The sequence below is a fragment of the Micromys minutus genome, assembly GCF_963924665.1.
Source record: "Micromys minutus genome assembly, chromosome: 12".
In the NCBI taxonomy this organism is placed as follows: domain Eukaryota; kingdom Metazoa; phylum Chordata; class Mammalia; order Rodentia; family Muridae; genus Micromys; species Micromys minutus.
This window is the reverse complement of record NC_137981.1, coordinates 7487978-7505068: the sequence shown is the minus strand read 5'-3', so window position 1 is coordinate 7505068 and position 17091 is coordinate 7487978. Positions and strand designations below refer to the sequence as shown.

Genomic DNA, 17091 nt, shown 5'->3' with positions numbered 1-17091 from the left:
CATAGGGGTCAACCAACCTGACTTGGTGTCTCCCTTCTCGGGTCCCCATCTGCAACTAGGGAAGAACTGGGGAAGGACCAGTGACCCATTCTCCATAATACTTGCTACACAACAGTCTTCCCCCTGCACATGAAGCTAGGCCTAACTTTCCAAACAGTCAACTAAGGACAACTAAACGAGGCTTCTCTGAGGCCCAACCTCAGGCTGATCCAGACCCTCCCCTCAAGAAGATGGACATACTCCAAGACCTGTGGCCGAAAGGCAACCTCTGGCTCTTTACAGTCCCTGGGGCCCTGGGGGTAGTACAAGCATCAGTCCCTTAGTTGTGTGGATCAGGGGAAGGGGAACGGAAGCAGAGCCACTCCCTCAGAGATACAACTTCTATGACAAGAAGCCTCTCCCCTGGCTTCCTGCTCTGGGCCTCTGGGGTGCTATTGTGCCTGGGCAAGTAAGAATGTACCTTGAAACCTCCCTTCCACAGGCTGCAGGCAGCAGGCACCAGCTCCACCCCCAGCTCTGAGGATTTCAGGATGCTCAGCTTCCAGAGGTGCAGGTCCTGATGTTCAGGTGCATTCTGCAGCTGGGCCACTCTCACCAAACCAGGGTCCAGCAACACCTGCCAGCGCTGGACACGGGTTCTCACAGGTGCATTCTGCAGCTGGACCACTCTCACCTCACCAGGGTCCAGCAACACCTGCCAGCGCTGGACACAGGTTCTCACAGGTGCATTCTGCAGCTGGGCCACTCTCACTTCACCAGGATCCAGCAACACCTGCCAGCGCTGGACACGGGTTCTCACAGGTGCATTCTGCAGCTGGGCCACTCTCACCTCACCAGGGTCCAGCAACACCTGCCAGCACTGGACACGGGTTCTCACAGGTGCATTCTGCAGCTGGGCCACTCTCACCTCACCAGGGTTCAGCAACACCTGCCAGCACTGGACACGGGTTCTCACAGCCCGGCAGGGTCACTGACAGCACGTAGCAATGGTGTCAAAGCCACCCAAAAGGAAAACAAACTTCAGGTCTACCAACCAAGCTTCTGCTTCCAAGGGATCCATGGGCCTGGTGGGGTTCAACTCCAACAATACAGGTTACTCAGGAGATGGGCTCACATTGAAAATATCCCACCAGGACAGAGGAGGCATGAGCCAGTGGGAACAGGGAAAAAGGCCACCAAATCTCCAGGGAAGGGTCTGAGTTCACTCTGCATCCTCACAGCCCAGGTTGAGGTGTACAGCTTCCTGAGGTTCCAGCTCAGTGGGCACAGGCTGGGGTCACAGCCCTGTCTTCGCTGTTTCTACAAGGCCTGGTGCCAAAGCCCCAGAATTTGTAGAGACTGAGATGCCGTGTGTCAGATGACCGTGGCTCTCTCCCCAGCTGAGTGCGGGCCACTCTTCTGGCTCAGATCCTGCTCTCAGAGTTTCATGGGCTCAGCATCCCACACTTCCTCTTCCCAGTCTCCCATCTTCAGCATGTTCTTAACGACCAGGAAAGCTGCCTTGAGGCAAGGAAAGCAGATCTTCATCTGTTCCCTATGGACAAGCTGGTACAGCCAGGCTCCACAGAGGCAGGACATGCCATTGGTCCCATGGTGAACACTGACTTTGGGACACATGGCTAAGAAGTCTGTCTGCAGACAAGTGGACACACAGAGGAAGACTTGCTCAGTGGTCTCAAGAGGTCAGGTCCATAGATGCTAAAAATAGGTGGAAAAGCTTTCAGAAGAAGTATACAGACTTGAGCTTCCAGAAAATTCTTCTGCTTCACAGTTGCTCAGCTATTTTCCTGACTGAGCTCCCGGTAACAGACTCTGAAGAAAGGCTCAGTGTTTTACAGCCACTGATGTTGGTTTGATGTTTCTACACATATAGCCAAATGCAATCACTAACAAATCCAGCATCTCTTTGAGTGTGTGGGTCCTGTGCACAGTAATAGAAAAAACCACAAAGACAGGATTATAAAATGTGATTCAGGAATCAGCATTCCAGTAGTTGCTGATCTGACCCTGGGGATTTCTTAATATGCCACCAGCCTTATTTTCTACAAACTTTCTATAACAAGAAATCTAGTTTTTTATCTTTTTTTCCCAGAGCTGAGGATCAAGCACAGGACCTTGTACTTAGTTTTAATATTTTGAAATCAGCTATTGATCTGCAAAACCCATAATTTGCTGAGGTAGAATTGGAAAAATTTCCATAATGATTTAAAGAGCCTTCTGACAGGGAAATTAATGAGAAGTCTTCTCAATGGTGATATCCAGAAAATGTTTATTCTTCAGTGAATATTAAAATTAACTCATGTTCATGTGAAAGCCCTTGGGTTCTATTCTCAAGTGTCAAACTCCCAGTCTTCCCCAGTGGACTCTCCTATACAGCAGTCAAGGGCAGTTCTCAATTTCTAATTCAAAAAACAGGATTCACCAGTTGAAAGAAGATGCTATTTGTAGAGCATGGTAGCTTTTTGTATTTCCAACTCCCCCAGGGTCAGTGCCCCCAAATCTGAGGGAAAAAAGATCAGCAAATACAGACAGTCCAAGAAGTCTTTGTAATGTAGTTACTGAACAGGCAGAAAGAGGTAGGACCCATGGCAAAGATGATTGGGTCCAGGAGGTAGTGTTCTCAAGCCCCATCCTGGACAGGCTTGTGTCTTGTGAGATGAATGAACAGTGCTGGGTTTTCATTCTCCTGTGCACTTTTTGTATTTACTCTGACAGAGATCTGTGCCCTTCGCCTTTTTGTGCCCTGCAGTGCTGACAGTGGGACACCCAGGAGAATCCTGAGAGTAATACTAGACATCTTTATCTCACAGAGCCTCCCCAATCTCCATCCTTAGACAGCAGTCAGGAGAACCAGCCTAGCTTCGTGCAGCCTAAGTTGCTTCCTGCTTAGTGGCTATTAAGCAGGCAAAGATGGGTAAGAAAAACATTTTTAGGATATTGTCAATAATTTATTGAGTGTAGATAAAGGATAGACACACCTCAGACATAAGTGTGGGCATTTTGGGAGAAAGTTTCCTTTAAGACCAAGAGACGGTGGCACACATCTGGGGCAAGGCTGTGGCTTCCTGAGAGAGTTACTTATGTCTTAAGTGTCTTTATCTTGTTGCTTTTGCATCACCTCATGTAGAGGATGTAATTTATATCCAGACTTAAAGACTGAGCAAAATTCACAAACCAAGTTAAAAAAAATGTTGTGTGGATTAATGTCTATATGCAGGTGAAGGCAGGCACAAGATAAGGCAAGGCCTGTGATTGGGCAGAGAAAAAGAAAGGTGGGTGCAGAGTTTTTGATAGGTGGAAGAGATAGGAGAAGGAATTAAAAAAAAAAAAAAAAAGAAACCAAAATGGAGGGAGAGAAGAATAACCCGGACCCGTGTGGCTTTAAATGGCCACAGGTAGCTATGAATATCTTATAAGGAATGGATTATTACAGGTTAAGTTGTCTTTATCTAGGTGTGTAGCTTATATCAATATCAATTGCCTCTGAGTTCATTGTATGGGCATTTTGTGGAGTGAGAATTTACTGATGTAAATCTGATTAATAAGTTACAAGCTTTTAGAGTTTTTATTTTTGTCAGATTACTGGGAATTGTGACTATAAATACAGGGGGCAGATGCTGGGAATGTGGGCAGAATCTGCAGCAGAGAGACATAAGAGGGTCTCATGGGGCCAAATTGTAGCAGAAGGTAGCATGGCATGATGACCTCTTACTTTTTTAATATTTGCTGCTACAAAGTTGGTTTATTGATTTACTCATCTCTATAAATTTATTTTATATATGAAATAAGCATTAAGGTAAGTTGTATATTCTTTAAACTTAGGGAAGTGGGGATTCCAGATACCATTACAATTCAGGGTTGAAACAGCCTGGCTCCAAATATACATTGTTTATTACTTTGAAAGACTCTCTCTCTCTCTCTCTCTCTCTCTCTCTCTCTCTCTCTCTCTCTCTGTGTGTGTGTGTGTGTGTGTGTGTGTGAAAGAGAGAGACTGAGAGAGAAAGAGAGAGAGAGAGGCGAGAGAGAGAGAGAGAGAGAGAGAGAGAGAGAGAGAGAGAGAGAGAGAGAAGAGGAGAGGGAGGGAGGGAGAGAGAAAGGGGAGAGAGAGACGGAGACAGAGAGAGAAGAGAGGAGAGAGAAAGGGAGAGAGAGGGAGGGAGGGAGAGAGAGGGAGAGAGAGGGAGGGAAAGAGAGACAGACAGGGAGAGAGAGAGAGAAAGACACACAGAGAGAGACAGAGAGAGACAGAGAGAGATGGAGAGAGAGCGAGAGGGAGGGAGAGAGAGAGGGAGAGAGAGACTGGGAAGGGGGAGAGAGAGTGGGAGAGAGAGGGAGAAAGAGGGAGAGAGAAGGAGAGAGAGGGAGAGAGAGAAAGAGAGAAAGAGAGAAAGAGAGGGAGGGAGAGAGGGAGAGAGAGATGGAGAGAGAGGGAAAGAGGGAGAGAGAGGGAGAGAGAGGGAGAGAGAGGGAGAGAGAGGAGAGAGAGGGAGAGAGAGGAGAGAGAAAGAGAGAGAGGGGGGGGGAGAGGGAGGGGGAGAGAGAAGGAGAGAGAGGGGGTGGGAGAGAAAGAGAGGAAGAGAGAGGGAGAGAGAGAATTTTAGGCAAATGAACACTGTTCTGTAGGCCATGTGGCCTTGTCAGGTGTTTTTTGAAGCCCAGTGGGCTCCACAGTGATGCTCTTCTTTCCCTGTTCAGCTTATTAATTTCTCCTTGTTTTCTCATGCAGGTTGCCTGTGACCTTGAACAAAGAAAGGATCACAGATCACAGTCTCATAAAACAACCTTTCAGAGTCTAATTCAGTTTCCAACTTCTCTACCTCACCTAAAGCTCTCCCTCAGGACTGATAACAGCTCTCTTATACAGACTACCCCTTAGAAACGTGCTCTTTGTAAACAAAGCAAAGCAAAATCCATCTTAAAATACTATTTGCTGTAGAATAATGATCTTCCAGGATATCAACATATAGACTGAGTGAGTGTAAAGCTATGGCAGTGAGTGTGGGATGGCCACCATGGCAAGGGGCAGAGGCAACATATGGGGGCAGCACTGTCCGAGAAGGAACAGGAATGTCACTGAGACCTTTGAGGACCTCCATTAGTGCCAGTAGGAAGGTTAGGTACACAAGACAGAAGCATTCTCTGACTTACTCAGGTGTCTATTAGGCAAAGTTTTATCATGTGGCAGACACACAGCTGTTACTATAGCAACTGACCTCTTATGGGAGGTGTTGCATCTTCGAGTGTGGGTATGGCACATCTGCGTTCAGCACCTCTCCAGGGGCAGAGGACTCCTCAAATAGCATTTCAGTTGTGCATCAGCATCCATAGAGTTTTTGAGGTCTTTGTTTCCCAAAGAGAGGAAGAAGTTGATTTTGTAACTATATGAGATGATATCTTGAACCATTTTACTAATATTATATTGTCCGTAAGTAATTTAAAATATTCTTCATCATTAGCTGTGATATGTATATCTGCATAAGTGAACTTTAATTTGTACTCTGGAGGGTTAACTACTTTTGAAGACACTGAGTAGAGATGGAATGCTGAGGCTATTTAAATATTAAGCATAGGGTTTTTGGGGGGTGGAGTTTGTTTTTAAATTTCATGTTGCCTGGAATGGCTTTGAACCTTTGTCTCAAAAGTGATAAGGTTGTAGGTATGCACTGCTTGCTCAGTTCAGCATGGTTCCTTACATAGAACAAATGTTTATCCTGTTTGCTAGTAACTTTTACTGAGGGGGTAACCAAATAGTTAACAAAAAGCCATTCAAGGGAAGAAGTTATTTTGGTTTACAAGTTGAAGACATGATTTCATCATGGCGGGGAAGACATGATATCAGTAGTAGGAAGATGGTTGGTCACATGCACAAACTCAGAAAGTAGATAGTGAACAGGAAGTCAAGGCCTGTCCTCAGTGATTCACAAATTTCCAGCGGCATCGTCTAAAGTTTCCCAACCCTCCCAAGCCCTGCCACCAGCTGGGAACAAGAGTTGAGACACATGAAGTGACAGGGGACACCTCACAGTGAACACACAGCACTCAGATACACTGCCATCTCACAGGTGGGTCAGGACTGGGGAACCCACCATTTGTTGTAGACAGTTGTATCCTATGGGTAACAGTCAGCTCATTCCCACCCACCTCTCTCACAGCAGGTATGGAGAATCTCATCTATATGTTATTCTTTTGAAGTAAGGAAATGAGAATGCTCTTGTTTGGTCTGTTGGGTCAGTTTGTGTCATGAAAACATGGCTTCCACTTCAGCAAGATGTACATGGCCACTGAGAACATGGCTGCTGTGCCTCAGTTTCTATCTCCTGGAGCCTGAAGCATGGAGACATTGAACCTATCAGTAGATTCCTGGAATATTCTAGATTTCTTTCATCCTCCCTTCTCTCTCTTCCCTTACTTTTCTTTCTTCATTATCGTTTGATTTTTAGCGTATTACTTGATTATGTTGTGTTTAGTAAATATTTAAACAACCTGATTGGCAGGGCTGCATGGCACCCAGGGTTAGCAGTAAAATCCCAAAGATGTCCTCCTTGCGTGTACACAGTAAGCTTTAGAAAAAAGGTCTCCCTTAAAAATCAAGAATACTAAAGACTTTTTGGAGGCTCTTCTCTTTAGTCCCCAAAGTCATGTAGTATTCAGAGAAACTTTTAAATGAGAGCAATTCCCAGGACACAATAATCCTGCTCTTACAGCCAATTAACTTTAGCCTAGAGCCAAGCCTCTGATCTGGGGATGGAATCATTTTTTATCCATACATGAAAAGCAATTAATGTTTTTATCATGTTAAGGGGTAGAAGAAATGGAACTTATAATCCTCACTCTCTACTTAACTTCCTAATACAAAATAAAATTTAAGTAACTGGTTTCCAAATTCATTGTTTACACGTAACAATGGCAAGGCGATAAACTCAAGTTCTGGCCTGTCAAATATTTACTCCACAGACATTATCTACAGAAGCACTAGGCCAATGTGCACACAGTGATCCTTCTGCACACCGAAAGGGTTTCATTCAAATGACACTCTATACAAACTGTACACTGATCTACCAGAGCGACTCTCCATCTACGGTGGTGGAGGTGGGAAAGGGAGGAGCTGTCAATATAAAACGGGATACCTAAGGTTGCCTGTCTTCAATTGCCTTAAAACAATCCAAATATACATTTCAGGTGTGTGTGTGTGTGTGTGTGTGTTTAAAGATACTTCTTTGAATATATGCACTATGATTAAAATTAAAAACGATAAAAATTAAAATAATTGCTTGAAGGAGAAGACCCTCCCTCACCTTTATGGGAGGGTCTGCTCTGCTGCGATACCACTTCACAGAGCCAGCAAAGATTCTCGTTGACTTTTAAAAGGAAGGAACATGAAGAAGAAAAGAAAAACCAACCCGGACATCATGGCCATTCAGTGCGCTGAGGCTCCTCCCCCACTCGAATATCTCTGAAGCTGCTCACAAGCTGTGCCACCATGGGGTCAGAGATCTCAGGGCAGGCCTCTTCAGTCAACTAGATGGCTGCCTGCAGCTCTTCCCTTGACTCCAAATTCCCTCCGCATGCCTGGCTCTTCCCTTTCAGCCCCACAGAGGAGAAATAATTTTGGATAAATACTGAAAGGCCTCTTTGAAATGTCTTTCATCTTATTTCTTTCCAAATCTGAGGGCTGAAGAGTCCTGTTCTCCAGATTCTTGGGATCTTTCTCCCAGATTGTGAGGATCTAGTACCTAGAGTCGCTGCGTGCAGACATCTGGCCATCTGTCCTCTGAGCCGTTGTCCTCGAGGCTCAGCTCCGCTCTTCCACCTCCTGTACCTGTCGATGAGCTCAGTCAAGTAGAACGTTTACTTTGCGTTGCAGATTATGAATTTGTGCTTCAATAATTCCTTAGCAGTGGGCCTAAAGCTTAGCTCCTTATTCAGGCGGGCCTCCAGTAATCTTTTGAGGAGTTCCCGTCTAGCGTGGTTGGGTTGTTCTTTGGGATGAGGAATAACACCTTTACGGGGTGCAGCTCAGAATGTCGTGGCTCTCCTTTGGCTGTTCTATTGGTGTAATGCCGAGGGACCAGATGTCTGTCTTTGAGTTAGAGGCTGACTACTCAATGATCTCAGGCCTCATCCAGAAGGGAGTACCCACAATGGTGTTCCTTTTTATCTGGGTATCTGTCAGCTGGCCAGTCACTCCAAAGTCAGCTAGCTTCACCTGTCCATGTTCAGAGAGCACAACATTGGCAGCTTTAATATCTCTGTGTATTTTCTTCTTTGAGTGTAGATAATCAAGTCTTTTCAGAATTTCTAAAGGGCTCTACCAGATCCAGGGCAGAGTCGACAACAAGATATCCCATGATTATTCACAATTTAAAGTATCCTTGGGAGAGGATCCAAAATACTTGAGGTATAGAGACTGTCACACTGGTTCAGCTCTGTGGTCTCTTCTTGAATGTCCTCTATTTCATCCTTGGCTTCTTCCAGATCAATGATTTTTATGACAGCCATTTTCCGAGTCTGATTGCCAATGCCTTTGAACACCTCACCAAAAGAGCCCTTTCCAGTTTTCTCTAGCTTGATAAAAAGCTCTTTTGGGTTTGCTTTCAGGTTCTGCAAGCCCTGCAGGCCAGATTGCACCAGGGAGTAGGCACATGCTGTACTTCCTGGCCCTGGACAAGCAGATAAAATAATCTTATCCAAAATTCAGACCGCCTGGCCTTACCAGATATGAGGTCTGAAGGATTACAAAAGTCCACAGTGAAAATGAGGTGTCCAGCAGGCAACAAAGCTATGGAAGAGGTGACACATACTTTTTTGCTTCAAGTAGTAAAAGAGTAGTTCCATGCTCTTCCTGAACCTCAGAGGCCAAAGTGGACCGACTGATCCAAAATATGAACTTCAATGCTAGACTTTCTATTGTATTTTCACAAAGAATAATTTTCTATTTGTACCATCCTATCAGGCTCTGAACTTATTTATCCTTAAATCAGCTCTATTAAGAATCCATTCGTTTTTTTTTTTTCTTTCTGATCTTGAAATAAATAAAGCATCCTGAATGTTCAGAGGATGGAAGTAGGGTGCTGATGGTGTTTAAGAGGCAAGGCTTATGAACTGAGGAACAGAGGTCCTCGAGCAGTGAGGGAAGTCTTCTTTCAGCTGTTCCCAGAGGTGACTTTGGTCAATCTGGTGAGGGAACCCCGTGCCCTATGGTATGGACCGCCATTGCTCCCCTTCAATGCAGCATGCCTGCTCTGTGTGTCCTTCACCTCATTCTTCTGATTTGCAGTGCAGCCACGTTTTGAAAGGGTTTCAAATAGGATGCTAAAGACTGATAACTGACTCTTTATGGTACACGGGAGATTGTATACTCAATACAGTGACAGTGGTCTGTGTCTGGCGACAGTTCCCACAAGTTAGAATAATTGCAAGGGAGGACAGCAAGTGTGATTCTTCAGTGTAACATATCCCTACTAGGAAGCACTTCTCTTATTGAGGGAGTAAAAGACATGTACAGACACACAGACAAACAGACAAACACACACACAGAAACATACCCAGAAAGACAGAGACAGATAAAGACAGACACAGACAGACAATGACACACAAGGAAGCAGAGAGAGAGAGAGAGAGAGAGAGAGAGAGAGAGAGAGAGAGAGAGAGAGAGAGAGAGAGACAAACACATGAAAGTGTGAAAAGGAAGAATCTTGGGAAATACACTTCTCTCTTTCCTCATAGTGAGTGTTCAGCCCCCACCTTACTTATCTCACCAAGAGAAGGATCAAACTGACTCAGCACAAGCTGAGCCACAGCTCAGCCACTTCCTCTTTCCTTCTCCAAAACCTGTTTAAATATCTCCTTCTCCTCTCAGTCTTAATAGAATACACACCAGTCAGGTCTCCGTTACTGGAACTGCGTTGCCATGGTTACCAATCACCGCCATGCAATCAAATCCGAGGCTCTCACCATCTTACTACTCACCACAAGTCTGCATCAGCTCTGCACAGTTCACCACTCCAGCTTCCAGAAGCCCTCCCATCTCTTGTTCACTCTGCACACCACAGCCTCTTGATCCCCTCTGCCCACCTCCCAAGCATCTCTCTAATGGTCCTTCTGCTGTTTCCCTTTCATCTTCTTGACATGTCTGACAGACACCTCAAGTTTAACATCCCACATCAAGACTCTCCATTTCCTCACATGCTAGTCTCCCACAGCTCAGCCCGTGGGAAGTCCGTCACTGCAGTTTCTCCTAACAAAATGTTACCATTGTTGTCTTCACCTTTGTTTCCCATTTCAAACCCGATCAGTACGACTGTCCCACACATAACTATAACCGGCCATTTTCACTGGTATTCTGCTAAGGACAGAGATCTGGAATAAGAGCGGCACCCAAGAATTAACAGGGGTGACCTTAGCTGTGACTCACAGCATTGGGGATATGGAACCTGAAGAGGCCACCTCCTGTGGCCAGGCAGGAACCCCTGTGGAGTGATAGGGATACCAAGCTACCCCCAAAACTTTTTACCCCAAATTTATCTTGTGTACAAGGAATGCAGAAACAGGGGGTGGAGCAGAGACTGAGGGAATGGTCAACGGATAAGCGGCCCAACTTGAGACCCGTCATGTAAGCAAGTACCAATCCATGACACTCTGAATGCCACTCTCTGTTGTGCTTGCAGACAGGAGCCTGGCATGGCTGTCCTCTGAGAGGCTCTACCCAGCAACTGACTCAGACAGATGCAGAAACCCACAACCAGATGGTGGATGGAGCTTGGGGGACTCTTATGAGTAGGAGGAAGAATTGCAGGCCACCTAAAGGCCTAGGAACCCCACAAGAAAACCTACAGAGTCAATTAATCTGGACCCTTGGGGCTCTCAGAGACTGAACCACCAACCAAAGAGCACACATAGGCTGGTCTTAGGCCTCTCTGCATGTATGTAGCATATGTGCAGCTTGTTCTTCATGTTGGTCTTAACAACTAGAACAGGGGCTATCCCAGAAGTCTGTATGTAGAATATATTCTTCTCGCTGGACTACTTTGTCTGGCCTCAGTGGGAGAGGATGCATCTAGCTCCCCAGAGACTTGATGTAGCAATATGGGGGGGATATCCAGGGGGTCCCACTATCTCAAAGGAGAAGAGGATGGGGTATGGGAGAGAGGATTGTGGGAAGAAATGCCTGGGAGGGGGCAGTGAGTGGGATGTAAAGTGAATAAAAATAAAACAACAACAACCACAAAAACAAAACAACAACAAAAAACCAAATACCAATAAAGAACCCAAGTCAAACTTCATCTTTCTTCATTAGATTTTGGGCAATTACACTTTATATTCTTGTTTTTTTCTAATAGAACTTTGCCCTAAACATATCTGTTAAGATAATCCTTCAAAAAATAAGGTCGTATTTTATTTGTGCTAATTTCTTGCTTCACTTAAGATGAAACCCAAACATAGCTTCTGAAGCCAGCCTGGAATTTTCTTCACCTGGCTGAGTGGTCCCTTTAACCTCACCTCCTTCTTCCATGCTTCTGTGTGCTCCAGCCACACAGACATGCCTGCTGTGTTTCCAATATGGCCTGCATATTGTCACCACAGCCACCTGTGGAGTCTACTTTCTGAACGAGAGTCCCTTCAGTTATGCCAGCAGATACTGCTGTATGCACGTGCATGCTTAGAAGCCTCTGGGGAACTTGAGAGACTGCCCTCTATGAGGAAACACCTGCTTGTGTTTTTGCTGGGCTGTCATGTCTGGCTTCCTATTAGAATGCAAATTTTAGTCAAGAAAGATACAACACCTATTTTCTTTTTCTATTGTTATATTTCCAATACGTAGATAGTACCTGGTATATATACAGTTGATACTCACTAAGAATGCTTTAAACATATGACTTCTCGTGGTGACTGATGTTACCTATCAACTGAAACTTTGTTTCGAAAATGAGTTTCAGACCAGTAGAGGTAAAAGGAGATAAACTATCTCCTTTCATGCTGTTGCCCAAACGTGCAGTTGGAGGTTTTGGTCTGAGAACTGCAAGATTCAAGGTAGGGGTGAGGACCAGTGCCTGGTCCCTAGAAACATGACATTAAAGCTGAACACAGCAGCATATATTTTTCTCCAAACAAGTCAGTGAGTGTTCATGGCTCGCATTGGAAATAATGGATTTGGAAGGAGTTTTAGTTAGGGTTTCTATCACTTTTATAAACTATTCTGACCAAAAGTAACTTGACAGGAAACGATTTCAAGTTACAACTCTCGGACTACTCTCTGTCACCGAGGGGAATCAGGACAGAAACTCAAGGCAGCAACTTAAAGGTTGGGACTGAACAGAAGCCAATGCTGCTTACCTAATGCTCCTCCTTTCTCTTCTGCCTTGTGCTTTAAGAATGGGAGGTCTGACTAGAGTGTAAGAGAGAGGCATGGGAGGCCTGGTGGCAGGCAAGGGAGGTGGATGAGGTGGAGAAGCCCCATGGGCTGGTATGAGGGAGTGTGTATATGAGGACTGATAGTGCACTGAGGCCTGCCTGCACCATGAGGGCGGAGCAATCCAATGCTATGCAACTTATACCTGTTACAATGTATCATGGAGATTTGCCAGACAACAAACACAGGAGATACTTACTGTGTAAGGACACTGGCAGAACTGTAGAAAATGATGACAGTTTACCCCCATAAAAAAAAAAAAAAAAAAACAATGGAAGACATGCTAGGACACACTACTTCTTCACAGCTCTTTTGTGTCCCCCTCCCCCCAAAAAAGAAGCAAGCCACAAACCTGGGCAGCCCCCAAGGGTGCTCTTGCAATGGCTGGTCCCTCTTCCCCCGTTGTTCCTGGAGTTACCCTTCTAAAGCATCCCTGCTTGTGTCACTGTTCCCAAGGGAGGTGTGGAGATCTGCTACCCATGTCATCCTTACTGGGGGAACTGGTTCTCTGCAGCAGGGTGATCGCAGAGGGACTCAGCCTCTTCGGTGTATCTGTGTTAACGGCAGCTTCCTTCTCCTCCATTTCACTCTGGCATCGCCCCGAGTAGAGGCAAGATTTCTGCTTCAAGCAGTGTGATTCTGAAGGGCTCCCCACTGGGTTGGTCAAGGCTTAGCTCCATCCTAGCTGCACTTCTTCCTCCCTCCGTTTCTGCCTTCACGGATATACTTCTTATAAACATGTAGTACTCTGAGCTTTCCCAGTCCACAATGATTTCCCAGGAGCCCCATTCCAACCCTGCCATCATCTGATCTTTAAATGGCTGCCAATTGCCTACACATAGCTTTTCAAAGAGAGCATGCTTTGTCTGACCAATCCAGAGGGCATAAAAAAATATTTAGTATCAAACCTAGAGTTAAGGACAAGTGACCCACTCTCTCCCTAATCATTTTCTCCTACCAGTTTTTGAGGTTCTATAAACAGAAATTAAAAACATGGCCGGTAGTGGTGGTGCACACCTTTCATCCCAGCACTCCAGAGGCTGAGGTTAGGTGCATCTCTTAGCGCCTCCAGGCCAGCCTGGTTTACAAAACCCGTTCCAGGACAGTCAGGGCTATACAGCAAAACCATGCCTTGAAAAAACAAAACAAAAGACAAACAGCAACAAATTAAAAATATTGCAGAAATACCAAGTTCAGGTTCATCTTAGGATATGTTCAAGGGCAGGCTGGGGTATGTGCAACTCTATTTCAAAAAAAGCAAATGTATATACATTTCAAATAATTTTTCCCAGGCAGGAGTTACTTTAATCTTTGGCTGCAAACCCTGGAGAAAATATGCTGAGATTTTTCTTGCTTTCAGAAAGACATGCATTAATAATCTGAAAAATTCTGATATTTTGACCTAGATAATATGCTATGAAGCTTCTCTTCTTATCTTCTGCCAGATCTCCGTAGTCCAGTTGGTGGCCTTCTGGTTTTCCATGCTTCGTACTGGCCCTATGGAAGCATCACAGATCCTTAAGCATCTTTGAAGTGGCCACATACCACAGTATACCACTGACTCACTTTTGTTTTGGGGAATCTGTCTTAGTTACTTTTCCAGTGCTGTGAAAAGACATTAAGCCAGGGCACTTATGGAAGAAAGCATTTCTTTGAGAGTTTGCTTACACTTTCAGAGAGTCATGGCAAGCGTGGCAGGGAGGATGGCAGCAGGCAGGCAAGCATGACACTGGAGCAGTAGCTAAAGCGTGCATCTGACCCAAGAGCATAAGGAGGGGGAGGGGGAGGGAGGGAGGAGAGCACAGAGGGCAAAGGGGAAAGGAGAAAGGACAGACACAGGGAAGGAGAGAGAGAAGAGAGGAGAGAGGAGAGAGGAGAGAGGAGAGAGAGAGAGAGAGAGAGAGCGAGAGAGAGAGAGAGAGAGAGAGAGAGAGAGAGAGAGAGAGAGAGAGAGAGAGAGAGAGAGAGTCTGGACCTAGTTGACATGGATTTTTGAAATTTTAAAGCCCACCTGCAATGACAAGCTTCTAGCCCTCTCCCCAAATAGTTCTTCTATCTATTAGATATGTGAGCTTATGAGAGCCATTCTCATTCAAACCAACACAAAATTCCATTTGGAGTTTATTTATGTGTATGGTTCTTGACTTCTTTCTCTCCATGTGGTTTGAGTGAAGATGACTACCTATCTGTCTGTCTGTCTATCTCTCTGTTTGTATGTGTGTGTGTGTGTGTGTGTGCACGTGAGCACACTGTGGCATGAAAATGGAGATTAGAGGACAACTTCCAGTAACTGGTTCTTTCCTTCTACCATGTAGGTTCCAGAGACTAAATTCAATTCTTCATATTTGGTGGTAAGCACCTCTACTTACTGAGACACTATAGAAAGTCCCATTGATTTTCCCATGAGATTGCAAACCCTTTCAGCTCCTTTGTCTAGCTCTTTTATTGAGGTCTCCGTGTTCAGTCCTGTGAGGCTGCAAGCATCCTCAACTATATTTGTATGACTCTGGCAGAGCCTATGATGAGGCACATATCTGGTTCCTACCAGTAAGCACTTCTTGGCATCAGCAATAGTGCTTGGGTTTAGTGGCTGCATATGGGGTGGATCCCCAGGTGAGAAAGTCTCTGAATGATCTTTTCTTCGATCCCTGCTTAACATTATCAACCAACCAAACCCTCTAGAACTCCCATAGACAAAAACACCAATCACTGAGCACACATGGAGAGACCCATGGCTTCAGTTGCATATGTAACAGAGGATAGCATTGTCTGGCATCAATGGGACAGGAGGCCTTTGGTCCAGTAAAAGTGCTTTTTCCCAGTGTAGGGGAATGCTGAAGCACTGAGGTGGAGAGGGTGGATGAGAATGGGGTACCTTCGTGGAAGCAAGTAGAGGGGGAGCGAGGATGAAAATGGGGTTGGGGGATAACAGTTGAAATGTAAATAAAGAGAATATCCAATAAAAGTAAAAGTAACAACAACAACAACAACAATAATAAAGCCAGCACAGAAGGCATCCTTCAATTTGCTTCTGTGATTATGGTTCTGATCAAAGTCTTGTCTACAACCACATGAAACAAAAGTCCCATTGACAAGCAGAGTGTTTCTACCTCAGGCTCAAAACTGGCCTGTATAGAGTCTATAGGGAGGGAAGCTGAGCTGAGAGGAAACCGGACAAACAAGGGGTGACCTGCTGACTGCCTGGATCTTGACCTACTTAAAGGTGGTCTTATTTGGTGTACTTCCCATACTTTCAAAATAACACTTTAAATGCCTTAAGTAACACTTAGTTCTTACCCTCTGTTCCAGCCTTGGAAAGTATCTTTATATTCCACGAAGTGTGTCATGTTTGTTGCAAGGCCAAAGCATGCTTCTGAATCTTTGTTTCTGTGACAGAATTCCTGACTAAATCAATTAAGAATGAAGGGGTTTCTTTCCTCTCAGTTTGACAGAAATTCCAAGAGGGTGGGTAAAGCAAGGGAAAAAGAGAGTGATTAATGCTGGTGCTGTCTGCTTTCTTCTTTTCAGTAGTCCTAGTTACCTCAGTACAGCTGAGGAACTGTGACAAAAGTGACCCCCATTGGTTTATAGGAAGGGGCAGTATTTAGAGGTGTGGCCTTGGAAGAAGTGTGGCACAGGTAGTGAGTGAGCTTTGAGCTTTCAAATGCTCAAGCCAGGCATAGCATCTCTCTCTTCCTACTACCTGATGTTCCAGATATAGAACTCTCTGATCCTTCATCATGTCTACCCGCATGCTGCCATGTTTCTTACCATGATGATAACGGACTAAATAAATCTCTGAAACTGTAAGTCACACCCAACTCCATGTTTCCTTTTCTAAGAGTTGATGTGGTCATGGTATCTCTTCACATCAATAGAACACAGACTGAGACCATAGGGGATGGTGCCGCCTATTTTTAGGGTAGGTTTTCCAACCATGGTTAAGCTACCAGAGTAATCCCTCAAAGGTATGACCAAGGCTTGTCTGATTCCAGAAGTCTGGTGATTCTAAAGGCTTTCAAGTTCACAGTGTCAACCATCAAAGCATTCCTTGGTATTTCACAGCACTTTATCTCTAGCTCATTAGAACATGATTCTCTTGCCAAAGACTCTGGCTATTAAATTTCGTGTTAGTTACTGTCATCCTCAGTTCAAAGTCTCTGCATTCTTGATTCTCATATACTCAGTGTGTCATAGGGTCCCCGGTACAAGGTAGATACTTATCATATACTTAGAAGAAAATTCGGAGAGAGATGATACTGCACAAATGTCATTTTCAAATATACTGAGAAGTGACCTCCACTAATGAGGTTCGGTGTGTCTTTCTTTAGTTTTTTATTCTTCATGCTGCTAATTCCAGAGTGTGGAAGGTGAGGCAGGGGGATCATAAGTTCAGTGACAGTTTGGCTACCAAGACACTCTATCTCTAAAAGCAAAATGTTTTGTTTCTTGGAGAATGAGAGAACTGTGGCTGTGCACAGTGCACATCCAGCTAGGGTACGGGGGTGGTAGGGTCCAGGTGGTCTGTGTGGGTTGTATTGTCCTGTTGGGGTGCTTAGACACTGGCATCATCATCGTTACTGCTCTGCTTTCCTTAGGGACTGTCAGGTCAATATTTTCCCAATGATCAGGGAAACAGTTGCTTTACCTTTTGTTACAAAGCAAAAGGTTCTAATAAAGGT

General features: G+C 45.0%; 2 pseudogenes across 2 annotated transcripts; both read right to left on the bottom strand.

The window, feature by feature from the left end:
* Nucleotides 1-319: 319 nt before the first annotated feature.
* LOC308428461 (testis-expressed protein 19.2-like) lies at nt 320-1617 on the bottom strand (annotated as a pseudogene). Its single transcript has 2 exons — nt 972-1617; nt 320-658 (listed from the first exon to the last, which is right to left on the bottom strand). The product of its transcript is annotated as a testis-expressed protein 19.2-like (transcript).
* A 5800-nt stretch (nt 1618-7417) lies between these two features.
* Nucleotides 7418-12992, bottom strand: LOC308428022 (serine/threonine-protein kinase 24-like; annotated as a pseudogene). Its single transcript has 2 exons — nt 12902-12992; nt 7418-8660 (listed from the first exon to the last, which is right to left on the bottom strand). The product of its transcript is annotated as a serine/threonine-protein kinase 24-like (transcript).
* Nucleotides 12993-17091: the final 4099 nt, after the last annotated feature.